Below are 25,152 nucleotides of genomic sequence, written 5' to 3'. Positions count from 1 at the left end.
GATGGCAAAGGGTGGCAGTGACGGAAAGTCAGGCAACCTGTCCTGTCCGTCTTTTTGTATCGTGAATTGGAAAGACTGCAAGGGGGAGGGGAGTTGCTTGCGCCCTAAAGGAGGAGTTATTCAGATTCATTGCAGTGGGCGGCGGCTGCAAAACGCACCATTCTTCTTGTTTTGGCTCTGCAAAGCAGCCTTTTCAAGGGTTGGCTTGGGTGACAAAATGTCTTGTGTAGGCGTGGGTTTGTCTCCCTCTCGCTCTCTCTCCCTAAGATGTGTCCGGCATAGGCCAGGGTGCCACTCGAGGCCCAAACCAATTCTGGTTATCGCTTCTCGGCCTTTTGGCTAAGATCAAGTGTAGTATCTGTTCTTATCAGTTTAATATCTGATACGTCCCCTATCTGGGGACCATATATTAAATGGATTTTTAGAACAGGGAGATGGAAAAAGAGCTTGCTCTGTCCACTCCACGCATTGACCTGGTATTGCAGTACCTCCAGGAACGGTGCACCCCTTCTTAACCCAGTTTCCAAAAGCAGAACTCAATTCACCTGATTCATATTAGCCCGATTTAATGAATTGGAAGAAAGCATACGTCTTCATATGCACCTCAATTTGGCCCATTCACTTTTCACACTTCCTCCTTTTGTTTTTTATCTTTCACACTTTTGACTTTCTTTATTCATCCAAATAGCAAACTCATCACCACTCAACCTGACCAACTCGGCTATGTCCCCGTGCTGCAGTTCTCTGTCTTATCTAGATCATTTGCAATTGAATGGAATAGATCCCTTTTGGACAAAGTGGATTCACCTGCTGCTGCAGTGACCACAGGTGTGATAACATCTAGAATTGGCATCTGGTGCGATCTCTCCGCTTCCACTCCAAAGAAAGTTACCTGTTTATTCCTATCATGCATTGGTTTTTGGGGTTTTCTTTGAGTAATGATGATCTCTTTAGTAGTCTGTTGGCGCCCTCTCCTGGAGGAATAGTTTGCTTGCTCTTGGACATTCTAAAAGAGAGGTCATGATAGACATTGAGCTTCTGAGCTCAATTGGGGACAGTCATGGGTGATGAATGTTTGCAACCTACTGCGAAGCCTCATACCGCAATATAAGGAACGTCAAATACTAAGAAAGGGCGGCCTATGAAAGAATTACTACTTTCAATAAGTACACTTAAACGGCTAATTGGGAATAGAAAAACTGTAAAAAGCCCTCTGAGAAAGCCCCCCTCTAACCTTTGATAGTAAGCTTTTCTGTAGTCTGCCTGTTGATGTATTTTCCGTTTGAACTGTGCACAACATGAAGAGACGGAACACTGGCGGCTTGTCACAATGCCCCCCGATGACATCACAATAGCGCTGCTGCCTAGAAAACAAGCTGCGCAGAAGAAGTTGTTCTTTGGGTGGGAGGGTGGGCTAGTGGAAGGAGGGGGCAATCTCTTTTTTTCCCGGGTGGTAGGGGGATGACAGGAGAAGGGAAGCGGGTGGTGAGAAAGGTACAGAGGGCAGGGTTTGGGGGCTGGGAAGGAAAGGGAAAAGATTAGGGTTTGGGGATGATGAAAGGGCTTTCTACGGGTAAGGATGGCAAAGGGTGGCAGTGACGGAAAGTCAGGCAACCTGTCCTGTCCGTCTTTTTGTATCGTGAATTGGAAAGACTGCAAGGGGGAGGGGAGTTGCTTGCGCCCTAAAGGAGGAGTTATTCAGATTCATTGCAGTGGGCGGCGGCTGCAAAACGCACCATTCTTCTTGTTTTGGCTCTGCAAAGCAGCCTTTTCAAGGGTTGGCTTGGGTGACAAAATGTCTTGTGTAGGCGTGGGTTTGTCTCCCTCTCGCTCTCTCTCCCTAAGATGTGTCCGGCATAGGCCAGGGTGCCACTCGAGGCCCAAACCAATTCTGGTTATCGCTTCTCGGCCTTTTGGCTAAGATCAAGTGTAGTATCTGTTCTTATCAGTTTAATATCTGATACGTCCCCTATCTGGGGACCATATATTAAATGGATTTTTAGAACAGGGAGATGGAAAAAGAGCTTGCTCTGTCCACTCCACGCATTGACCTGGTATTGCAGTACCTCCAGGAACGGTGCACCCCTTCTTAACCCAGTTTCCAAAAGCAGAACTCAATTCACCTGATTCATATTAGCCCGATTTAATGAATTGGAAGAAAGCATACGTCTTCATATGCACCTCAATTTGGCCCATTCACTTTTCACACTTCCTCCTTTTGTTTTTTATCTTTCACACTTTTGACTTTCTTTATTCATCCAAATAGCAAACTCATCACCACTCAACCTGACCAACTCGGCTATGTCCCCGTGCTGCAGTTCTCTGTCTTATCTAGATCATTTGCAATTGAATGGAATAGATCCCTTTTGGACAAAGTGGATTCACCTGCTGCTGCAGTGACCACAGGTGTGATAACATCTAGAATTGGCATCTGGTGCGATCTCTCCGCTTCCACTCCAAAGAAAGTTACCTGTTTATTCCTATCATGCATTGGTTTTTGGGGTTTTCTTTGAGTAATGATGATCTCTTTAGTAGTCTGTTGGCGCCCTCTCCTGGAGGAATAGTTTGCTTGCTCTTGGACATTCTAAAAGAGAGGTCATGATAGACATTGAGCTTCTGAGCTCAATTGGGGACAGTCATGGGTGATGAATGTTTGCAACCTACTGCGAAGCCTCATACCGCAATATAAGGAACGTCAAATACTAAGAAAGGGCGGCCTATGAAAGAATTACTACTTTCAATAAGTACACTTAAACGGCTAATTGGGAATAGAAAAACTGTAAAAAGCCCTCTGAGAAAGCCCCCCTCTAACCTTTGATAGTAAGCTTTTCTGTAGTCTGCCTGTTGATGTATTTTCCGTTTGAACTGTGCACAACATGAAGAGACGGAACACTGGCGGCTTGTCACAATGCCCCCCGATGACATCACAATAGCGCTGCTGCCTAGAAAACAAGCTGCGCAGAAGAAGTTGTTCTTTGGGTGGGAGGGTGGGCTAGTGGAAGGAGGGGGCAATCTCTTTTTTTCCCGGGTGGTAGGGGGATGACAGGAGAAGGGAAGCGGGTGGTGAGAAAGGTACAGAGGGCAGGGTTTGGGGGCTGGGAAGGAAAGGGAAAAGATTAGGGTTTGGGGATGATGAAAGGGCTTTCTACGGGTAAGGATGGCAAAGGGTGGCAGTGACGGAAAGTCAGGCAACCTGTCCTGTCCGTCTTTTTGTATCGTGAATTGGAAAGACTGCAAGGGGGAGGGGAGTTGCTTGCGCCCTAAAGGAGGAGTTATTCAGATTCATTGCAGTGGGCGGCGGCTGCAAAACGCACCATTCTTCTTGTTTTGGCTCTGCAAAGCAGCCTTTTCAAGGGTTGGCTTGGGTGACAAAATGTCTTGTGTAGGCGTGGGTTTGTCTCCCTCTCGCTCTCTCTCCCTAAGATGTGTCCGGCATAGGCCAGGGTGCCACTCGAGGCCCAAACCAATTCTGGTTATCGCTTCTCGGCCTTTTGGCTAAGATCAAGTGTAGTATCTGTTCTTATCAGTTTAATATCTGATACGTCCCCTATCTGGGGACCATATATTAAATGGATTTTTAGAACAGGGAGATGGAAAAAGAGCTTGCTCTGTCCACTCCACGCATTGACCTGGTATTGCAGTACCTCCAGGAACGGTGCACCCCTTCTTAACCCAGTTTCCAAAAGCAGAACTCAATTCACCTGATTCATATTAGCCCGATTTAATGAATTGGAAGAAAGCATACGTCTTCATATGCACCTCAATTTGGCCCATTCACTTTTCACACTTCCTCCTTTTGTTTTTTATCTTTCACACTTTTGACTTTCTTTATTCATCCAAATAGCAAACTCATCACCACTCAACCTGACCAACTCGGCTATGTCCCCGTGCTGCAGTTCTCTGTCTTATCTAGATCATTTGCAATTGAATGGAATAGATCCCTTTTGGACAAAGTGGATTCACCTGCTGCTGCAGTGACCACAGGTGTGATAACATCTAGAATTGGCATCTGGTGCGATCTCTCCGCTTCCACTCCAAAGAAAGTTACCTGTTTATTCCTATCATGCATTGGTTTTTGGGGTTTTCTTTGAGTAATGATGATCTCTTTAGTAGTCTGTTGGCGCCCTCTCCTGGAGGAATAGTTTGCTTGCTCTTGGACATTCTAAAAGAGAGGTCATGATAGACATTGAGCTTCTGAGCTCAATTGGGGACAGTCATGGGTGATGAATGTTTGCAACCTACTGCGAAGCCTCATACCGCAATATAAGGAACGTCAAATACTAAGAAAGGGCGGCCTATGAAAGAATTACTACTTTCAATAAGTACACTTAAACGGCTAATTGGGAATAGAAAAACTGTAAAAAGCCCTCTGAGAAAGCCCCCCTCTAACCTTTGATAGTAAGCTTTTCTGTAGTCTGCCTGTTGATGTATTTTCCGTTTGAACTGTGCACAACATGAAGAGACGGAACACTGGCGGCTTGTCACAATGCCCCCCGATGACATCACAATAGCGCTGCTGCCTAGAAAACAAGCTGCGCAGAAGAAGTTGTTCTTTGGGTGGGAGGGTGGGCTAGTGGAAGGAGGGGGCAATCTCTTTTTTTCCCGGGTGGTAGGGGGATGACAGGAGAAGGGAAGCGGGTGGTGAGAAAGGTACAGAGGGCAGGGTTTGGGGGCTGGGAAGGAAAGGGAAAAGATTAGGGTTTGGGGATGATGAAAGGGCTTTCTACGGGTAAGGATGGCAAAGGGTGGCAGTGACGGAAAGTCAGGCAACCTGTCCTGTCCGTCTTTTTGTATCGTGAATTGGAAAGACTGCAAGGGGGAGGGGAGTTGCTTGCGCCCTAAAGGAGGAGTTATTCAGATTCATTGCAGTGGGCGGCGGCTGCAAAACGCACCATTCTTCTTGTTTTGGCTCTGCAAAGCAGCCTTTTCAAGGGTTGGCTTGGGTGACAAAATGTCTTGTGTAGGCGTGGGTTTGTCTCCCTCTCGCTCTCTCTCCCTAAGATGTGTCCGGCATAGGCCAGGGTGCCACTCGAGGCCCAAACCAATTCTGGTTATCGCTTCTCGGCCTTTTGGCTAAGATCAAGTGTAGTATCTGTTCTTATCAGTTTAATATCTGATACGTCCCCTATCTGGGGACCATATATTAAATGGATTTTTAGAACAGGGAGATGGAAAAAGAGCTTGCTCTGTCCACTCCACGCATTGACCTGGTATTGCAGTACCTCCAGGAACGGTGCACCCCTTCTTAACCCAGTTTCCAAAAGCAGAACTCAATTCACCTGATTCATATTAGCCCGATTTAATGAATTGGAAGAAAGCATACGTCTTCATATGCACCTCAATTTGGCCCATTCACTTTTCACACTTCCTCCTTTTGTTTTTTATCTTTCACACTTTTGACTTTCTTTATTCATCCAAATAGCAAACTCATCACCACTCAACCTGACCAACTCGGCTATGTCCCCGTGCTGCAGTTCTCTGTCTTATCTAGATCATTTGCAATTGAATGGAATAGATCCCTTTTGGACAAAGTGGATTCACCTGCTGCTGCAGTGACCACAGGTGTGATAACATCTAGAATTGGCATCTGGTGCGATCTCTCCGCTTCCACTCCAAAGAAAGTTACCTGTTTATTCCTATCATGCATTGGTTTTTGGGGTTTTCTTTGAGTAATGATGATCTCTTTAGTAGTCTGTTGGCGCCCTCTCCTGGAGGAATAGTTTGCTTGCTCTTGGACATTCTAAAAGAGAGGTCATGATAGACATTGAGCTTCTGAGCTCAATTGGGGACAGTCATGGGTGATGAATGTTTGCAACCTACTGCGAAGCCTCATACCGCAATATAAGGAACGTCAAATACTAAGAAAGGGCGGCCTATGAAAGAATTACTACTTTCAATAAGTACACTTAAACGGCTAATTGGGAATAGAAAAACTGTAAAAAGCCCTCTGAGAAAGCCCCCCTCTAACCTTTGATAGTAAGCTTTTCTGTAGTCTGCCTGTTGATGTATTTTCCGTTTGAACTGTGCACAACATGAAGAGACGGAACACTGGCGGCTTGTCACAATGCCCCCCGATGACATCACAATAGCGCTGCTGCCTAGAAAACAAGCTGCGCAGAAGAAGTTGTTCTTTGGGTGGGAGGGTGGGCTAGTGGAAGGAGGGGGCAATCTCTTTTTTTCCCGGGTGGTAGGGGGATGACAGGAGAAGGGAAGCGGGTGGTGAGAAAGGTACAGAGGGCAGGGTTTGGGGGCTGGGAAGGAAAGGGAAAAGATTAGGGTTTGGGGATGATGAAAGGGCTTTCTACGGGTAAGGATGGCAAAGGGTGGCAGTGACGGAAAGTCAGGCAACCTGTCCTGTCCGTCTTTTTGTATCGTGAATTGGAAAGACTGCAAGGGGGAGGGGAGTTGCTTGCGCCCTAAAGGAGGAGTTATTCAGATTCATTGCAGTGGGCGGCGGCTGCAAAACGCACCATTCTTCTTGTTTTGGCTCTGCAAAGCAGCCTTTTCAAGGGTTGGCTTGGGTGACAAAATGTCTTGTGTAGGCGTGGGTTTGTCTCCCTCTCGCTCTCTCTCCCTAAGATGTGTCCGGCATAGGCCAGGGTGCCACTCGAGGCCCAAACCAATTCTGGTTATCGCTTCTCGGCCTTTTGGCTAAGATCAAGTGTAGTATCTGTTCTTATCAGTTTAATATCTGATACGTCCCCTATCTGGGGACCATATATTAAATGGATTTTTAGAACAGGGAGATGGAAAAAGAGCTTGCTCTGTCCACTCCACGCATTGACCTGGTATTGCAGTACCTCCAGGAACGGTGCACCCCTTCTTAACCCAGTTTCCAAAAGCAGAACTCAATTCACCTGATTCATATTAGCCCGATTTAATGAATTGGAAGAAAGCATACGTCTTCATATGCACCTCAATTTGGCCCATTCACTTTTCACACTTCCTCCTTTTGTTTTTTATCTTTCACACTTTTGACTTTCTTTATTCATCCAAATAGCAAACTCATCACCACTCAACCTGACCAACTCGGCTATGTCCCCGTGCTGCAGTTCTCTGTCTTATCTAGATCATTTGCAATTGAATGGAATAGATCCCTTTTGGACAAAGTGGATTCACCTGCTGCTGCAGTGACCACAGGTGTGATAACATCTAGAATTGGCATCTGGTGCGATCTCTCCGCTTCCACTCCAAAGAAAGTTACCTGTTTATTCCTATCATGCATTGGTTTTTGGGGTTTTCTTTGAGTAATGATGATCTCTTTAGTAGTCTGTTGGCGCCCTCTCCTGGAGGAATAGTTTGCTTGCTCTTGGACATTCTAAAAGAGAGGTCATGATAGACATTGAGCTTCTGAGCTCAATTGGGGACAGTCATGGGTGATGAATGTTTGCAACCTACTGCGAAGCCTCATACCGCAATATAAGGAACGTCAAATACTAAGAAAGGGCGGCCTATGAAAGAATTACTACTTTCAATAAGTACACTTAAACGGCTAATTGGGAATAGAAAAACTGTAAAAAGCCCTCTGAGAAAGCCCCCCTCTAACCTTTGATAGTAAGCTTTTCTGTAGTCTGCCTGTTGATGTATTTTCCGTTTGAACTGTGCACAACATGAAGAGACGGAACACTGGCGGCTTGTCACAATGCCCCCCGATGACATCACAATAGCGCTGCTGCCTAGAAAACAAGCTGCGCAGAAGAAGTTGTTCTTTGGGTGGGAGGGTGGGCTAGTGGAAGGAGGGGGCAATCTCTTTTTTTCCCGGGTGGTAGGGGGATGACAGGAGAAGGGAAGCGGGTGGTGAGAAAGGTACAGAGGGCAGGGTTTGGGGGCTGGGAAGGAAAGGGAAAAGATTAGGGTTTGGGGATGATGAAAGGGCTTTCTACGGGTAAGGATGGCAAAGGGTGGCAGTGACGGAAAGTCAGGCAACCTGTCCTGTCCGTCTTTTTGTATCGTGAATTGGAAAGACTGCAAGGGGGAGGGGAGTTGCTTGCGCCCTAAAGGAGGAGTTATTCAGATTCATTGCAGTGGGCGGCGGCTGCAAAACGCACCATTCTTCTTGTTTTGGCTCTGCAAAGCAGCCTTTTCAAGGGTTGGCTTGGGTGACAAAATGTCTTGTGTAGGCGTGGGTTTGTCTCCCTCTCGCTCTCTCTCCCTAAGATGTGTCCGGCATAGGCCAGGGTGCCACTCGAGGCCCAAACCAATTCTGGTTATCGCTTCTCGGCCTTTTGGCTAAGATCAAGTGTAGTATCTGTTCTTATCAGTTTAATATCTGATACGTCCCCTATCTGGGGACCATATATTAAATGGATTTTTAGAACAGGGAGATGGAAAAAGAGCTTGCTCTGTCCACTCCACGCATTGACCTGGTATTGCAGTACCTCCAGGAACGGTGCACCCCTTCTTAACCCAGTTTCCAAAAGCAGAACTCAATTCACCTGATTCATATTAGCCCGATTTAATGAATTGGAAGAAAGCATACGTCTTCATATGCACCTCAATTTGGCCCATTCACTTTTCACACTTCCTCCTTTTGTTTTTTATCTTTCACACTTTTGACTTTCTTTATTCATCCAAATAGCAAACTCATCACCACTCAACCTGACCAACTCGGCTATGTCCCCGTGCTGCAGTTCTCTGTCTTATCTAGATCATTTGCAATTGAATGGAATAGATCCCTTTTGGACAAAGTGGATTCACCTGCTGCTGCAGTGACCACAGGTGTGATAACATCTAGAATTGGCATCTGGTGCGATCTCTCCGCTTCCACTCCAAAGAAAGTTACCTGTTTATTCCTATCATGCATTGGTTTTTGGGGTTTTCTTTGAGTAATGATGATCTCTTTAGTAGTCTGTTGGCGCCCTCTCCTGGAGGAATAGTTTGCTTGCTCTTGGACATTCTAAAAGAGAGGTCATGATAGACATTGAGCTTCTGAGCTCAATTGGGGACAGTCATGGGTGATGAATGTTTGCAACCTACTGCGAAGCCTCATACCGCAATATAAGGAACGTCAAATACTAAGAAAGGGCGGCCTATGAAAGAATTACTACTTTCAATAAGTACACTTAAACGGCTAATTGGGAATAGAAAAACTGTAAAAAGCCCTCTGAGAAAGCCCCCCTCTAACCTTTGATAGTAAGCTTTTCTGTAGTCTGCCTGTTGATGTATTTTCCGTTTGAACTGTGCACAACATGAAGAGACGGAACACTGGCGGCTTGTCACAATGCCCCCCGATGACATCACAATAGCGCTGCTGCCTAGAAAACAAGCTGCGCAGAAGAAGTTGTTCTTTGGGTGGGAGGATGGGCTAGTGGAAGGAGGGGGCAATCTCTTTTTTTCCCGGGTGGTAGGGGGATGACAGGAGAAGGGAAGCGGGTGGTGAGAAAGGTACAGAGGGCAGGGTTTGGGGGCTGGGAAGGAAAGGGAAAAGATTAGGGTTTGGGGATGATGAAAGGGCTTTCTACGGGTAAGGATGGCAAAGGGTGGCAGTGACGGAAAGTCAGGCAACCTGTCCTGTCCGTCTTTTTGTATCGTGAATTGGAAAGACTGCAAGGGGGAGGGGAGTTGCTTGCGCCCTAAAGGAGGAGTTATTCAGATTCATTGCAGTGGGCGGCGGCTGCAAAACGCACCATTCTTCTTGTTTTGGCTCTGCAAAGCAGCCTTTTCAAGGGTTGGCTTGGGTGACAAAATGTCTTGTGTAGGCGTGGGTTTGTCTCCCTCTCGCTCTCTCTCCCTAAGATGTGTCCGGCATAGGCCAGGGTGCCACTCGAGGCCCAAACCAATTCTGGTTATCGCTTCTCGGCCTTTTGGCTAAGATCAAGTGTAGTATCTGTTCTTATCAGTTTAATATCTGATACGTCCCCTATCTGGGGACCATATATTAAATGGATTTTTAGAACAGGGAGATGGAAAAAGAGCTTGCTCTGTCCACTCCACGCATTGACCTGGTATTGCAGTACCTCCAGGAACGGTGCACCCCTTCTTAACCCAGTTTCCAAAAGCAGAACTCAATTCACCTGATTCATATTAGCCCGATTTAATGAATTGGAAGAAAGCATACGTCTTCATATGCACCTCAATTTGGCCCATTCACTTTTCACACTTCCTCCTTTTGTTTTTTATCTTTCACACTTTTGACTTTCTTTATTCATCCAAATAGCAAACTCATCACCACTCAACCTGACCAACTCGGCTATGTCCCCGTGCTGCAGTTCTCTGTCTTATCTAGATCATTTGCAATTGAATGGAATAGATCCCTTTTGGACAAAGTGGATTCACCTGCTGCTGCAGTGACCACAGGTGTGATAACATCTAGAATTGGCATCTGGTGCGATCTCTCCGCTTCCACTCCAAAGAAAGTTACCTGTTTATTCCTATCATGCATTGGTTTTTGGGGTTTTCTTTGAGTAATGATGATCTCTTTAGTAGTCTGTTGGCGCCCTCTCCTGGAGGAATAGTTTGCTTGCTCTTGGACATTCTAAAAGAGAGGTCATGATAGACATTGAGCTTCTGAGCTCAATTGGGGACAGTCATGGGTGATGAATGTTTGCAACCTACTGCGAAGCCTCATACCGCAATATAAGGAACGTCAAATACTAAGAAAGGGCGGCCTATGAAAGAATTACTACTTTCAATAAGTACACTTAAACGGCTAATTGGGAATAGAAAAACTGTAAAAAGCCCTCTGAGAAAGCCCCCCTCTAACCTTTGATAGTAAGCTTTTCTGTAGTCTGCCTGTTGATGTATTTTCCGTTTGAACTGTGCACAACATGAAGAGACGGAACACTGGCGGCTTGTCACAATGCCCCCCGATGACATCACAATAGCGCTGCTGCCTAGAAAACAAGCTGCGCAGAAGAAGTTGTTCTTTGGGTGGGAGGGTGGGCTAGTGGAAGGAGGGGGCAATCTCTTTTTTTCCCGGGTGGTAGGGGGATGACAGGAGAAGGGAAGCGGGTGGTGAGAAAGGTACAGAGGGCAGGGTTTGGGGGCTGGGAAGGAAAGGGAAAAGATTAGGGTTTGGGGATGATGAAAGGGCTTTCTACGGGTAAGGATGGCAAAGGGTGGCAGTGACGGAAAGTCAGGCAACCTGTCCTGTCCGTCTTTTTGTATCGTGAATTGGAAAGACTGCAAGGGGGAGGGGAGTTGCTTGCGCCCTAAAGGAGGAGTTATTCAGATTCATTGCAGTGGGCGGCGGCTGCAAAACGCACCATTCTTCTTGTTTTGGCTCTGCAAAGCAGCCTTTTCAAGGGTTGGCTTGGGTGACAAAATGTCTTGTGTAGGCGTGGGTTTGTCTCCCTCTCGCTCTCTCTCCCTAAGATGTGTCCGGCATAGGCCAGGGTGCCACTCGAGGCCCAAACCAATTCTGGTTATCGCTTCTCGGCCTTTTGGCTAAGATCAAGTGTAGTATCTGTTCTTATCAGTTTAATATCTGATACGTCCCCTATCTGGGGACCATATATTAAATGGATTTTTAGAACAGGGAGATGGAAAAAGAGCTTGCTCTGTCCACTCCACGCATTGACCTGGTATTGCAGTACCTCCAGGAACGGTGCACCCCTTCTTAACCCAGTTTCCAAAAGCAGAACTCAATTCACCTGATTCATATTAGCCCGATTTAATGAATTGGAAGAAAGCATACGTCTTCATATGCACCTCAATTTGGCCCATTCACTTTTCACACTTCCTCCTTTTGTTTTTTATCTTTCACACTTTTGACTTTCTTTATTCATCCAAATAGCAAACTCATCACCACTCAACCTGACCAACTCGGCTATGTCCCCGTGCTGCAGTTCTCTGTCTTATCTAGATCATTTGCAATTGAATGGAATAGATCCCTTTTGGACAAAGTGGATTCACCTGCTGCTGCAGTGACCACAGGTGTGATAACATCTAGAATTGGCATCTGGTGCGATCTCTCCGCTTCCACTCCAAAGAAAGTTACCTGTTTATTCCTATCATGCATTGGTTTTTGGGGTTTTCTTTGAGTAATGATGATCTCTTTAGTAGTCTGTTGGCGCCCTCTCCTGGAGGAATAGTTTGCTTGCTCTTGGACATTCTAAAAGAGAGGTCATGATAGACATTGAGCTTCTGAGCTCAATTGGGGACAGTCATGGGTGATGAATGTTTGCAACCTACTGCGAAGCCTCATACCGCAATATAAGGAACGTCAAATACTAAGAAAGGGCGGCCTATGAAAGAATTACTACTTTCAATAAGTACACTTAAACGGCTAATTGGGAATAGAAAAACTGTAAAAAGCCCTCTGAGAAAGCCCCCCTCTAACCTTTGATAGTAAGCTTTTCTGTAGTCTGCCTGTTGATGTATTTTCCGTTTGAACTGTGCACAACATGAAGAGACGGAACACTGGCGGCTTGTCACAATGCCCCCCGATGACATCACAATAGCGCTGCTGCCTAGAAAACAAGCTGCGCAGAAGAAGTTGTTCTTTGGGTGGGAGGGTGGGCTAGTGGAAGGAGGGGGCAATCTCTTTTTTTCCCGGGTGGTAGGGGGATGACAGGAGAAGGGAAGCGGGTGGTGAGAAAGGTACAGAGGGCAGGGTTTGGGGGCTGGGAAGGAAAGGGAAAAGATTAGGGTTTGGGGATGATGAAAGGGCTTTCTACGGGTAAGGATGGCAAAGGGTGGCAGTGACGGAAAGTCAGGCAACCTGTCCTGTCCGTCTTTTTGTATCGTGAATTGGAAAGACTGCAAGGGGGAGGGGAGTTGCTTGCGCCCTAAAGGAGGAGTTATTCAGATTCATTGCAGTGGGCGGCGGCTGCAAAACGCACCATTCTTCTTGTTTTGGCTCTGCAAAGCAGCCTTTTCAAGGGTTGGCTTGGGTGACAAAATGTCTTGTGTAGGCGTGGGTTTGTCTCCCTCTCGCTCTCTCTCCCTAAGATGTGTCCGGCATAGGCCAGGGTGCCACTCGAGGCCCAAACCAATTCTGGTTATCGCTTCTCGGCCTTTTGGCTAAGATCAAGTGTAGTATCTGTTCTTATCAGTTTAATATCTGATACGTCCCCTATCTGGGGACCATATATTAAATGGATTTTTAGAACAGGGAGATGGAAAAAGAGCTTGCTCTGTCCACTCCACGCATTGACCTGGTATTGCAGTACCTCCAGGAACGGTGCACCCCTTCTTAACCCAGTTTCCAAAAGCAGAACTCAATTCACCTGATTCATATTAGCCCGATTTAATGAATTGGAAGAAAGCATACGTCTTCATATGCACCTCAATTTGGCCCATTCACTTTTCACACTTCCTCCTTTTGTTTTTTATCTTTCACACTTTTGACTTTCTTTATTCATCCAAATAGCAAACTCATCACCACTCAACCTGACCAACTCGGCTATGTCCCCGTGCTGCAGTTCTCTGTCTTATCTAGATCATTTGCAATTGAATGGAATAGATCCCTTTTGGACAAAGTGGATTCACCTGCTGCTGCAGTGACCACAGGTGTGATAACATCTAGAATTGGCATCTGGTGCGATCTCTCCGCTTCCACTCCAAAGAAAGTTACCTGTTTATTCCTATCATGCATTGGTTTTTGGGGTTTTCTTTGAGTAATGATGATCTCTTTAGTAGTCTGTTGGCGCCCTCTCCTGGAGGAATAGTTTGCTTGCTCTTGGACATTCTAAAAGAGAGGTCATGATAGACATTGAGCTTCTGAGCTCAATTGGGGACAGTCATGGGTGATGAATGTTTGCAACCTACTGCGAAGCCTCATACCGCAATATAAGGAACGTCAAATACTAAGAAAGGGCGGCCTATGAAAGAATTACTACTTTCAATAAGTACACTTAAACGGCTAATTGGGAATAGAAAAACTGTAAAAAGCCCTCTGAGAAAGCCCCCCTCTAACCTTTGATAGTAAGCTTTTCTGTAGTCTGCCTGTTGATGTATTTTCCGTTTGAACTGTGCACAACATGAAGAGACGGAACACTGGCGGCTTGTCACAATGCCCCCCGATGACATCACAATAGCGCTGCTGCCTAGAAAACAAGCTGCGCAGAAGAAGTTGTTCTTTGGGTGGGAGGGTGGGCTAGTGGAAGGAGGGGGCAATCTCTTTTTTTCCCGGGTGGTAGGGGGATGACAGGAGAAGGGAAGCGGGTGGTGAGAAAGGTACAGAGGGCAGGGTTTGGGGGCTGGGAAGGAAAGGGAAAAGATTAGGGTTTGGGGATGATGAAAGGGCTTTCTACGGGTAAGGATGGCAAAGGGTGGCAGTGACGGAAAGTCAGGCAACCTGTCCTGTCCGTCTTTTTGTATCGTGAATTGGAAAGACTGCAAGGGGGAGGGGAGTTGCTTGCGCCCTAAAGGAGGAGTTATTCAGATTCATTGCAGTGGGCGGCGGCTGCAAAACGCACCATTCTTCTTGTTTTGGCTCTGCAAAGCAGCCTTTTCAAGGGTTGGCTTGGGTGACAAAATGTCTTGTGTAGGCGTGGGTTTGTCTCCCTCTCGCTCTCTCTCCCTAAGATGTGTCCGGCATAGGCCAGGGTGCCACTCGAGGCCCAAACCAATTCTGGTTATCGCTTCTCGGCCTTTTGGCTAAGATCAAGTGTAGTATCTGTTCTTATCAGTTTAATATCTGATACGTCCCCTATCTGGGGACCATATATTAAATGGATTTTTAGAACAGGGAGATGGAAAAAGAGCTTGCTCTGTCCACTCCACGCATTGACCTGGTATTGCAGTACCTCCAGGAACGGTGCACCCCTTCTTAACCCAGTTTCCAAAAGCAGAACTCAATTCACCTGATTCATATTAGCCCGATTTAATGAATTGGAAGAAAGCATACGTCTTCATATGCACCTCAATTTGGCCCATTCACTTTTCACACTTCCTCCTTTTGTTTTTTATCTTTCACACTTTTGACTTTCTTTATTCATCCAAATAGCAAACTCATCACCACTCAACCTGACCAACTCGGCTATGTCCCCGTGCTGCAGTTCTCTGTCTTATCTAGATCATTTGCAATTGAATGGAATAGATCCCTTTTGGACAAAGTGGATTCACCTGCTGCTGCAGTGACCACAGGTGTGATAACATCTAGAATTGGCATCTGGTGCGATCTCTCCGCTTCCACTCCAAAGAAAGTTACCTGTTTATTCCTATCATGCATTGGTTTTTGGGGTTTTCTTTGAGTAATGATGATCTCTTTAGTAGTCTGTTGGCGCCCTCTCCTGGAGGAATAGTTTGCTTGCTCTTGGACATTCTAAAAGAGAGGTCATGATAGACATTGAGCTTCTGAGCTCAATTGGGGACAGTCATGGGTGATGAATGTTTGCAACCTACTGCGAAGCCTCATACCGCAATATAAGGAACGTCAAATACTAAGAAAGGGCGGCCTATGAAAGAATTACTACTTTCAATAAGTACACTTAAACGGCTAATTGGGAATAGAAAAACTGTAAAAAGCCCTCTGAGAAAGCCCCCCTCTAACCTTTGATAGTAAGCTTTTCTGTAGTCTGCCTGTTGATGTATTTTCCGTTTGAACTGTGCACAACATGAAGAGACGGAACACTGGCGGCTTGTCACAATGCCCCCCGATGACATCACAATAGCGCTGCTGCCTAGAAAACAAGCTGCGCAGAAGAAGTTGTTCTTTGGGTGGGAGGGTGGGCTAGTGGAAGGAGGGGGCAATCTCTTTTTTTCCCGGGTGGTAGGGGGATGACAGGAGAAGGGAAGCGGGTGGTGAGAAAGGTACAGAGGGCAGGGTTTGGGGGCTGGGAAGGAAAGGGAAAAGATTAGGGTTTGGGGATGATGAAAGGGCTTTCTACGGGTAAGGATGGCAAAGGGTGGCAGTGACGGAAAGTCAGGCAACCTGTCCTGTCCGTCTTTTTGTATCGTGAATTGGAAAGACTGCAAGGGGGAGGGGAGTTGCTTGCGCCCTAAAGGAGGAGTTATTCAGATTCATTGCAGTGGGCGGCGGCTGCAAAACGCACCATTCTTCTTGTTTTGGCTCTGCAAAGCAGCCTTTTCAAGGGTTGGCTTGGGTGACAAAATGTCTTGTGTAGGCGTGGGTTTGTCTCCCTCTCGCTCTCTCTCCCTAAGATGTGTCCGGCATAGGCCAGGGTGCCACTCGAGGCCCAAACCAATTCTGGTTATCGCTTCTCGGCCTTTTGGCTAAGATCAAGTGTAGTATCTGTTCTTATCAGTTTAATATCTGATACGTCCCCTATCTGGGGACCATATATTAAATGGATTTTTAGAACAGGGAGATGGAAAAAGAGCTTGCTCTGTCCACTCCACGCATTGACCTGGTATTGCAGTACCTCCAGGAACGGTGCACCCCTTCTTAACCCAGTTTCCAAAAGCAGAACTCAATTCACCTGATTCATATTAGCCCGATTTAATGAATTGGAAGAAAGCATACGTCTTCATATGCACCTCAATTTGGCCCATTCACTTTTCACACTTCCTCCTTTTGTTTTTTATCTTTCACACTTTTGACTTTCTTTATTCATCCAAATAGCAAACTCATCACCACTCAACCTGACCAACTCGGCTATGTCCCCGTGCTGCAGTTCTCTGTCTTATCTAGATCATTTGCAATTGAATGGAATAGATCCCTTTTGGACAAAGTGGATTCACCTGCTGCTGCAGTGACCACAGGTGTGATAACATCTAGAATTGGCATCTGGTGCGATCTCTCCGCTTCCACTCCAAAGAAAGTTACCTGTTTATTCCTATCATGCATTGGTTTTTGGGGTTTTCTTTGAGTAATGATGATCTCTTTAGTAGTCTGTTGGCGCCCTCTCCTGGAGGAATAGTTTGCTTGCTCTTGGACATTCTAAAAGAGAGGTCATGATAGACATTGAGCTTCTGAGCTCAATTGGGGACAGTCATGGGTGATGAATGTTTGCAACCTACTGCGAAGCCTCATACCGCAATATAAGGAACGTCAAATACTAAGAAAGGGCGGCCTATGAAAGAATTACTACTTTCAATAAGTACACTTAAACGGCTAATTGGGAATAGAAAAACTGTAAAAAGCCCTCTGAGAAAGCCCCCCTCTAACCTTTGATAGTAAGCTTTTCTGTAGTCTGCCTGTTGATGTATTTTCCGATTGAACTGTGCACAACATGAAGAGACGGAACACTGGCGGCTTGTCACAATGCCCCCCGATGACATCACAATAGCGCTGCTGCCTAGAAAACAAGCTGCGCAGAAGAAGTTGTTCTTTGGGTGGGAGGGTGGGCTAGTGGAAGGAGGGGGCAATCTCTTTTTTTCCCGGGTGGTAGGGGGATGACAGGAGAAGGGAAGCGGGTGGTGAGAAAGGTACAGAGGGCAGGGTTTGGGGGCTGGGAAGGAAAGGGAAAAGATTAGGGTTTGGGGATGATGAAAGGGCTTTCTACGGGTAAGGATGGCAAAGGGTGGCAGTGACGGAAAGTCAGGCAACCTGTCCTGTCCGTCTTTTTGTATCGTGAATTGGAAAGACTGCAAGGGGGAGGGGAGTTGCTTGCGCCCTAAAGGAGGAGTTATTCAGATTCATTGCAGTGGGCGGCGGCTGCAAAACGCACCATTCTTCTTGTTTTGGCTCTGCAAAGCAGCCTTTTCAAGGGTTGGCTTGGGTGACAAAATGTCTTGTGTAGGCGTGGGTTTGTCTCCCTCTCGCTCTCTCTCCCTAAGATGTGTCCGGCATAGGCCAGGGTGCCACTCGAGGCCCAAACCAATTCTGGTTATCGCTTCTCGGCCTTTTGGCTAAGATCAAGTGTAGTATCTGTTCTTATCAGTTTAATATCTGATACGTCCCCTATCTGGGGACCATATATTAAATGGATTTTTAGAACAGGGAGATGGAAAAAGAGCTTGCTCTGTCCACTCCACGCATTGACCTGGTATTGCAGTACCTCCAGGAACGGTGCACCCCTTCTTAACCCAGTTTCCAAAAGCAGAACTCAATTCACCTGATTCATATTAGCCCGATTTAATGAATTGGAAGAAAGCATACGTCTTCATATGCACCTCAATTTGGCCCATTCACTTTTCACACTTCCTCCTTTTGTTTTTTATCTTTCACACTTTTGACTTTCTTTATTCATCCAAATAGCAAACTCATCACCACTCAACCTGACCAACTCGGCTATGTCCCCGTGCTGCAGTTCTCTGTCTTATCTAGATCATTTGCAATTGAATGGAATAGATCCCTTTTGGACAAAGTGGATTCACCTGCTGCTGCAGTGACCACAGGTGTGATAACATCTAGAATTGGCATCTGGTGCGATCTCTCCGCTTCCACTCCAAAGAAAGTTACCTGTTTATTCCTATCATGCATTGGTTTTTGGGGTTTTCTTTGAGTAATGATGATCTCTTTAGTAGTCTGTTGGCGCCCTCTCCTGGAGGAATAGTTTGCTTGCTCTTGGACATTCTAAAAGAGAGGTCATGATAGACATTGAGCTTCTGAGCTCAATTGGGGACAGTCATGGGTGATGAATGTTTGCAACCTACTGCGAAGCCTCATACCGCAATATAAGGAACGTCAAATACTAAGAAAGGGCGGCCTATGAAAGAATTACTACTTTCAATAAGTACACTTAAACGGCTAATTGGGAATAGAAAAACTGTAAAAAGCCCTCTGAGAAAGCCCCCCTCTAACCTTTGATAGTAAGCTTTTCTGTAGTCTGCCTGTTGATGTATTTTCCGTTTGAACTGTGCACAACATGAAGAGACGGAACACTGGCGGCTTGTCACAATGCCCCCCGATGACATCACAATAGCGCTGCTGCCTAGAAAACAAGCTGCGCAGAAGAAGTTGTTCTTTGGGTGGGAGGGTGGGCTAGTGGAAGGAGGGGGCAATCTCTTTTTTTCCCGGGTGGTAGGGGGATGACAGGAGAAGGGAAGCGGGTGGTGAGAAAGGTACAGAGGGCAGGGTTTGGGGGCTGGGAAGGAAAGGGAAAAGATTAGGGTTTGGGGATGATGAAAGGGCTTTCTACGGGTAAGGATGGCAAAGGGTGGCAGTGACGGAAAGTCAGGCAACCTGTCCTGTCCGTCTTTTTGTATCGTGAATTGGAAAGACTGCAAGGGGGAGGGGAGTTGCTTGCGCCCTAAAGGAGGAGTTATTCAGATTCATTGCAGTGGGCGGCGGCAGCAAAACGCACCATTCTTCTTGTTTTGGCTCTGCAAAGCAGCCTTTTCAAGGGTTGGCTTGGGTGACAAAATGTCTTGTGTAGGCGTGGGTTTGTCTCCCTCTCGCTCTCTCTCCCTAAGATGTGTCCGGCATAGGCCAGGGTGCCACTCGAGGCCCAAACCAATTCTGGTTATCGCTTCTCGGCCTTTTGGCTAAGATCAAGTGTAGTATCTGTTCTTATCAGTTTAATATCTGATACGTCCCCTATCTGGGGACCATATATTAAATGGATTTTTAGAACAGGGAGATGGAAAAAGAGCTTGCTCTGTCCACTCCACGCATTGACCTGGTATTGCAGTACCTCCAGGAACGGTGCACCCCTTCTTAACCCAGTTTCCAAAAGCAGAACTCAATTCACCTGATTCATATTAGCCCGATTTAATGAATTGGAAGAAAGCATACGTCTTCATATGCACCTCAATTTGGCCCATTCACTTTTCACACTTCCTCCTTTTGTTTTTTATCTTTCACACTTTTGACTTTCTTTATTCATCCAAATAGCAAACTCATCACCACTCAACCTGACCAACTCGGCTATGTCCCCGTGCTGCAGTTCTCTGTCTTATCTAGATCATTTGCAATTGAATGGAATAGATCCCTTTTGGACAAAGTGGATTCACCTGCTGCTGCAGTGACCACAGGTGTGATAACATCTAGAATTGGCATCTGGTGCGATCTCTCCGCTTCCACTCCAAAGAAAGTTACCTGTTTATTCCTATCATGCATTGGTTTTTGGGGTTTTCTTTGAGTAATGATGATCTCTTTAGTAGTCTGTTGGCGCCCTCTCCTGGAGGAATAGTTTGCTTGCTCTTGGACATTCTAAAAGAGAGGTCATGATAGACATTGAGCTTCTGAGCTCAATTGGGGACAGTCATGGGTGATGAATGTTTGCAACCTACTGCGAAGCCTCATACCGCAATATAAGGAACGTCAAATACTAAGAAAGGGCGGCCTATGAAAGAATTACTACTTTCAATAAGTACACTTAAACGGCTAATTGGGAATAGAAAAACTGTAAAAAGCCCTCTGAGAAAGCCCCCCTCTAACCTTTGATAGTAAGCTTTTCTGTAGTCTGCCTGTTGATGTATTTTCCGTTTGAACTGTGCACAACATGAAGAGACGGAACACTGGCGGCTTGTCACAATGCCCCCCGATGACATCACAATAGCGCTGCTGCCTAGAAAACAAGCTGCGCAGAAGAAGTTGTTCTTTGGGTGGGAGGGTGGGCTAGTGGAAGGAGGGGGCAATCTCTTTTTTTCCCGGGTGGTAGGGGGATGACAGGAGAAGGGAAGCGGGTGGTGAGAAAGGTACAGAGGGCAGGGTTTGGGGGCTGGGAAGGAAAGGGAAAAGATTAGGGTTTGGGGATGATGAAAGGGCTTTCTACGGGTAAGGATGGCAAAGGGTGGCAGTGACGGAAAGTCAGGCAACCTGTCCTGTCCGTCTTTTTGTATCGTGAATTGGAAAGACTGCAAGGGGGAGGGGAGTTGCTTGCGCCCTAAAGGAGGAGTTATTCAGATTCATTGCAGTGGGCGGCGGCTGCAAAACGCACCATTCTTCTTGTTTTGGCTCTGCAAAGCAGCCTTTTCAAGGGTTGGCTTGGGTGACAAAATGTCTTGTGTAGGCGTGGGTTTGTCTCCCTCTCGCTCTCTCTCCCTAAGATGTGTCCGGCATAGGCCAGGGTGCCACTCGAGGCCCAAACCAATTCTGGTTATCGCTTCTCGGCCTTTTGGCTAAGATCAAGTGTAGTATCTGTTCTTATCAGTTTAATATCTGATACGTCCCCTATCTGGGGACCATATATTAAATGGATTTTTAGAACAGGGAGATGGAAAAAGAGCTTGCTCTGTCCACTCCACGCATTGACCTGGTATTGCAGTACCTCCAGGAACGGTGCACCCCTTCTTAACCCAGTTTCCAAAAGCAGAACTCAATTCACCTGATTCATATTAGCCCGATTTAATGAATTGGAAGAAAGCATACGTCTTCATATGCACCTCAATTTGGCCCATTCACTTTTCACACTTCCTCCTTTTGTTTTTTATCTTTCACACTTTTGACTTTCTTTATTCATCCAAATAGCAAACTCATCACCACTCAACCTGACCAACTCGGCTATGTCCCCGTGCTGCAGTTCTCTGTCTTATCTAGATCATTTGCAATTGAATGGAATAGATCCCTTTTGGACAAAGTGGATTCACCTGCTGCTGCAGTGACCACAGGTGTGATAACATCTAGAATTGGCATCTGGTGCGATCTCTCCGCTTCCACTCCAAAGAAAGTTACCTGTTTATTCCTATCATGCATTGGTTTTTGGGGTTTTCTTTGAGTAATGATGATCTCTTTAGTAGTCTGTTGGCGCCCTCTCCTGGAGGAATAGTTTGCTTGCTCTTGGACATTCTAAAAGAGAGGTCATGATAGACATTGAGCTTCTGAGCTCAATTGGGGACAGTCATGGGTGATGAATGTTTGCAACCTACTGCGAAGCCTCATACCGCAATATAAGGAACGTCAAATACTAAGAAAGGGCGGCCTATGAAAGAATTACTACTTTCAATAAGTACACTTAAACGGCTAATTGGGAATAGAAAAACTGTAAAAAGCCCTCTGAGAAAGCCCCCCTCTAACCTTTGATAGTAAGCTTTTCTGTAGTCTGCCTGTTGATGTATTTTCCGTTTGAACTGTGCACAACATGAAGAGACGGAACACTGGCGGCTTGTCACAATGCCCCCCGATGACATCACAATAGCGCTGCTGCCTAGAAAACAAGCTGCGCAGAAGAAGTTGTTCTTTGGGTGGGAGGGTGGGCTAGTGGAAGGAGGGGGCAATCTCTTTTTTTCCCGGGTGGTAGGGGGATGACAGGAGAAGGGAAGCGGGTGGTGAGAAAGGTACAGAGGGCAGGGTTTGGGGGCTGGGAAGGAAAGGGAAAAGATTAGGGTTTGGGGATGATGAAAGGGCTTTCTACGGGTAAGGATGGCAAAGGGTGGCAGTGACGGAAAGTCAGGCAACCTGTCCTGTCCGTCTTTTTGTATCGTGAATTGGAAAGACTGCAAGGGGGAGGGGAGTTGCTTGCGCCCTAAAGGAGGAGTTATTCAGATTCATTGCAGTGGGCGGCGGCTGCAAAACGCACCATTCTTCTTGTTTTGGCTCTGCAAAGCAGCCTTTTCAAGGGTTGGCTTGGGTGACAAAATGTCTTGTGTAGGCGTGGGTTTGTCTCCCTCTCGCTCTCTCTCCCTAAGATGTGTCCGGCATAGGCCAGGGTGCCACTCGAGGCCCAAACCAATTCTGGTTATCGCTTCTCGGCCTTTTGGCTAAGATCAAGTGTAGTGTTGTTCGAAGAGGTGGTTTAAGCTCCAGGCCACCTTAGTACAATGATACAATGCACACTGGAAGGTTGCGCTTGCTAGTACTCTGGGTGGATAGTATATTCATCTAGAGGAAAACATGGCCCTACCAGGATCGAGGCTATTAGACTGAGTAAGGGTGGGGGGGCTATGGTACAACGTGCCCCAGGACTGACGACCCTGGAGTGAGTCTGAGCTTGCTGGCTTGGGACCCCGGCAAGCCTTGGGCTCTGTAGCACACCGTACCTTGCCTTTTCATACTTTTTGAGCATATTACCCTATCCCGGCCTTCTGGCTAGGAAGGGAAATTTTTACAATCCCGGTCGGAGGTCTGGTCAGCTTTGGGCTGAGAAACTAACACCCGGTTGGAGGTCTGGGTCAGCTTCGGCTGAGAAACCAACACCCGGTTGGAGGTCTGGGTCAGCTTCGGCTGAGAATCCAACACCCGGTTGGAGGTCCGGTTAGCCTTGGGCTGAGAAACCAACACCGGTTGACGGTCCGGGCAGTTTCGGCTGCGAAACCAACAACTAGTAGCTCTCTACTCCACTTGGGTAAGATGCCTGGGTGGACGCTGGGAGCAACGACAAGGCTCAACCAGGCTTCGGCTTGGGGGAGCACCGAAGATCCCTGACCCTTGCTGTGGCCTTCTGGCTCGGAGGGACGGGGTTGATTTTTGGGGACCCTCTCCTCACGGTGGGGTCCACACGAATCCTAGCCTTTGCACTGTTTTTGGTGTGACTTCGGTCATGCATTTTTTGTGGTGCTTTGGAAAGCTTCATTAAATCAAAAATCTGTTCTTATCAGTTTAATATCTGATACGTCCCCTATCTGGGGACCATATATTAAATGGATTTTTAGAACAGGGAGATGGAAAAAGAGCTTGCTCTGTCCACTCCACGCATTGACCTGGTATTGCAGTACCTCCAGGAACGGTGCACCCCTTCTTAACCCAGTTTCCAAAAGCAGAACTCAATTCACCTGATTCATATTAGCCCGATTTAATGAATTGGAAGAAAGCATACGTCTTCATATGCACCTCAATTTGGCCCATTCACTTTTCACACTTCCTCCTTTTGTTTTTTATCTTTCACACTTTTGACTTTCTTTATTCATCCAAATAGCAAACTCATCACCACTCAACCTGACCAACTCGGCTATGTCCCCGTGCTGCAGTTCTCTGTCTTATCTAGATCATTTGCAATTGAATGGAATAGATCCCTTTTGGACAAAGTGGATTCACCTGCTGCTGCAGTGACCACAGGTGTGATAACATCTAGAATTGGCATCTGGTGCGATCTCTCCGCTTCCACTCCAAAGAAAGTTACCTGTTTATTCCTATCATGCATTGGTTTTTGGGGTTTTCTTTGAGTAATGATGATCTCTTTAGTAGTCTGTTGGCGCCCTCTCCTGGAGGAATAGTTTGCTTGCTCTTGGACATTCTAAAAGAGAGGTCATGATAGACATTGAGCTTCTGAGCTCAATTGGGGACAGTCATGGGTGATGAATGTTTGCAACCTACTGCGAAGCCTCATACCGCAATATAAGGAACGTCAAATACTAAGAAAGGGCGGCCTATGAAAGAATTACTACTTTCAATAAGTACACTTAAACGGCTAATTGGGAATAGAAAAACTGTAAAAAGCCCTCTGAGAAAGCCCCCCTCTAACCTTTGATAGTAAGCTTTTCTGTAGTCTGCCTGTTGATGTATTTTCCGTTTGAACTGTGCACAACATGAAGAGACGGAACACTGGCGGCTTGTCACAATGCCCCCCGATGACATCACAATAGCGCTGCTGCCTAGAAAACAAGCTGCGCAGAAGAAGTTGTTCTTTGGGTGGGAGGGTGGGCTAGTGGAAGGAGGGGGCAATCTCTTTTTTTCCCGGGTGGTAGGGGGATGACAGGAGAAGGGAAGCGGGTGGTGAGAAAGGTACAGAGGGCAGGGTTTGGGGGCTGGGAAGGAAAGGGAAAAGATTAGGGTTTGGGGATGATGAAAGGGCTTTCTACGGGTAAGGATGGCAAAGGGTGGCAGTGACGGAAAGTCAGGCAACCTGTCCTGTCCGTCTTTTTGTATCGTGAATTGGAAAGACTGCAAGGGGGAGGGGAGTTGCTTGCGCCCTAAAGGAGGAGTTATTCAGATTCATTGCAGTGGGCGGCGGCTGCAAAACGCACCATTCTTCTTGTTTTGGCTCTGCAAAGCAGCCTTTTCAAGGGTTGGCTTGGGTGACAAAATGTCTTGTGTAGGCGTGGGTTTGTCTCCCTCTCGCTCTCTCTCCCTAAGATGTGTCCGGCATAGGCCAGGGTGCCACTCGAGGCCCAAACCAATTCTGGTTATCGCTTCTCGGCCTTTTGGCTAAGATCAAGTGTAGTATCTGTTCTTATCAGTTTAATATCTGATACGTCCCCTATCTGGGGACCATATATTAAATGGATTTTTAGAACAGGGAGATGGAAAAAGAGCTTGCTCTGTCCACTCCACGCATTGACCTGGTATTGCAGTACCTCCAGGAACGGTGCACCCCTTCTTAACCCAGTTTCCAAAAGCAGAACTCAATTCACCTGATTCATATTAGCCCGATTTAATGAATTGGAAGAAAGCATACGTCTTCATATGCACCTCAATTTGGCCCATTCACTTTTCACACTTCCTCCTTTTGTTTTTTATCTTTCACACTTTTGACTTTCTTTATT

General features: G+C 46.6%; 16 non-coding genes across 16 annotated transcripts; all 16 read left to right on the top strand.

Moving 5' to 3' along the window:
• Positions 1 to 319: 319 nt before the first annotated feature.
• LOC142270337 (U2 spliceosomal RNA) lies at positions 320 to 510 on the top strand. The gene has a single exon (XR_012735649.1). It is a non-coding gene; the product is annotated as a U2 spliceosomal RNA (small nuclear RNA).
• A 1,387-nt stretch (positions 511 to 1,897) lies between these two features.
• Positions 1,898 to 2,088, top strand: LOC142270335 (U2 spliceosomal RNA). Its single transcript, XR_012735647.1, has one exon. It is a non-coding gene; the product is annotated as a U2 spliceosomal RNA (small nuclear RNA).
• Positions 2,089 to 3,475: 1,387 nt separating this feature from the next.
• Positions 3,476 to 3,666, top strand: LOC142270334 (U2 spliceosomal RNA). The gene has a single exon (XR_012735646.1). It is a non-coding gene; the product is annotated as a U2 spliceosomal RNA (small nuclear RNA).
• A 1,387-nt stretch (positions 3,667 to 5,053) lies between these two features.
• LOC142270333 (U2 spliceosomal RNA) lies at positions 5,054 to 5,244 on the top strand. Its single transcript, XR_012735645.1, has one exon. It is a non-coding gene; the product is annotated as a U2 spliceosomal RNA (small nuclear RNA).
• Positions 5,245 to 6,631: 1,387 nt separating this feature from the next.
• On the top strand, positions 6,632 to 6,822 carry LOC142270332 (U2 spliceosomal RNA). The gene has a single exon (XR_012735644.1). It is a non-coding gene; the product is annotated as a U2 spliceosomal RNA (small nuclear RNA).
• Positions 6,823 to 8,209: 1,387 nt separating this feature from the next.
• On the top strand, positions 8,210 to 8,400 carry LOC142270331 (U2 spliceosomal RNA). The gene has a single exon (XR_012735643.1). It is a non-coding gene; the product is annotated as a U2 spliceosomal RNA (small nuclear RNA).
• Positions 8,401 to 9,787: 1,387 nt separating this feature from the next.
• On the top strand, positions 9,788 to 9,978 carry LOC142270392 (U2 spliceosomal RNA). Its single transcript, XR_012735699.1, has one exon. It is a non-coding gene; the product is annotated as a U2 spliceosomal RNA (small nuclear RNA).
• Positions 9,979 to 11,365: 1,387 nt separating this feature from the next.
• LOC142270391 (U2 spliceosomal RNA) lies at positions 11,366 to 11,556 on the top strand. Its single transcript, XR_012735698.1, has one exon. It is a non-coding gene; the product is annotated as a U2 spliceosomal RNA (small nuclear RNA).
• Positions 11,557 to 12,943: 1,387 nt separating this feature from the next.
• LOC142270390 (U2 spliceosomal RNA) lies at positions 12,944 to 13,134 on the top strand. The gene has a single exon (XR_012735697.1). It is a non-coding gene; the product is annotated as a U2 spliceosomal RNA (small nuclear RNA).
• Positions 13,135 to 14,521: 1,387 nt separating this feature from the next.
• Positions 14,522 to 14,712, top strand: LOC142270389 (U2 spliceosomal RNA). The gene has a single exon (XR_012735696.1). It is a non-coding gene; the product is annotated as a U2 spliceosomal RNA (small nuclear RNA).
• A 1,387-nt stretch (positions 14,713 to 16,099) lies between these two features.
• On the top strand, positions 16,100 to 16,290 carry LOC142270388 (U2 spliceosomal RNA). Its single transcript, XR_012735695.1, has one exon. It is a non-coding gene; the product is annotated as a U2 spliceosomal RNA (small nuclear RNA).
• A 1,387-nt stretch (positions 16,291 to 17,677) lies between these two features.
• LOC142270386 (U2 spliceosomal RNA) lies at positions 17,678 to 17,868 on the top strand. Its single transcript, XR_012735693.1, has one exon. It is a non-coding gene; the product is annotated as a U2 spliceosomal RNA (small nuclear RNA).
• A 1,387-nt stretch (positions 17,869 to 19,255) lies between these two features.
• Positions 19,256 to 19,446, top strand: LOC142270385 (U2 spliceosomal RNA). The gene has a single exon (XR_012735692.1). It is a non-coding gene; the product is annotated as a U2 spliceosomal RNA (small nuclear RNA).
• Positions 19,447 to 20,833: 1,387 nt separating this feature from the next.
• On the top strand, positions 20,834 to 21,024 carry LOC142270384 (U2 spliceosomal RNA). Its single transcript, XR_012735691.1, has one exon. It is a non-coding gene; the product is annotated as a U2 spliceosomal RNA (small nuclear RNA).
• Positions 21,025 to 23,214: 2,190 nt separating this feature from the next.
• LOC142270340 (U2 spliceosomal RNA) lies at positions 23,215 to 23,407 on the top strand. Its single transcript, XR_012735651.1, has one exon. It is a non-coding gene; the product is annotated as a U2 spliceosomal RNA (small nuclear RNA).
• A 1,387-nt stretch (positions 23,408 to 24,794) lies between these two features.
• LOC142270383 (U2 spliceosomal RNA) lies at positions 24,795 to 24,985 on the top strand. Its single transcript, XR_012735690.1, has one exon. It is a non-coding gene; the product is annotated as a U2 spliceosomal RNA (small nuclear RNA).
• The last annotated feature ends 167 nt before the right edge of the window (positions 24,986 to 25,152 follow it).

The sequence above is a fragment of the Anomaloglossus baeobatrachus genome, unplaced genomic scaffold (genome assembly GCF_048569485.1).
Source record: "Anomaloglossus baeobatrachus isolate aAnoBae1 unplaced genomic scaffold, aAnoBae1.hap1 Scaffold_3267, whole genome shotgun sequence".
NCBI lineage: Eukaryota > Metazoa > Chordata > Amphibia > Anura > Aromobatidae > Anomaloglossus > Anomaloglossus baeobatrachus.
The sequence above is the reverse complement of the archived record's forward strand: the minus strand, read 5'-3'. Positions and strand labels throughout refer to the sequence as shown.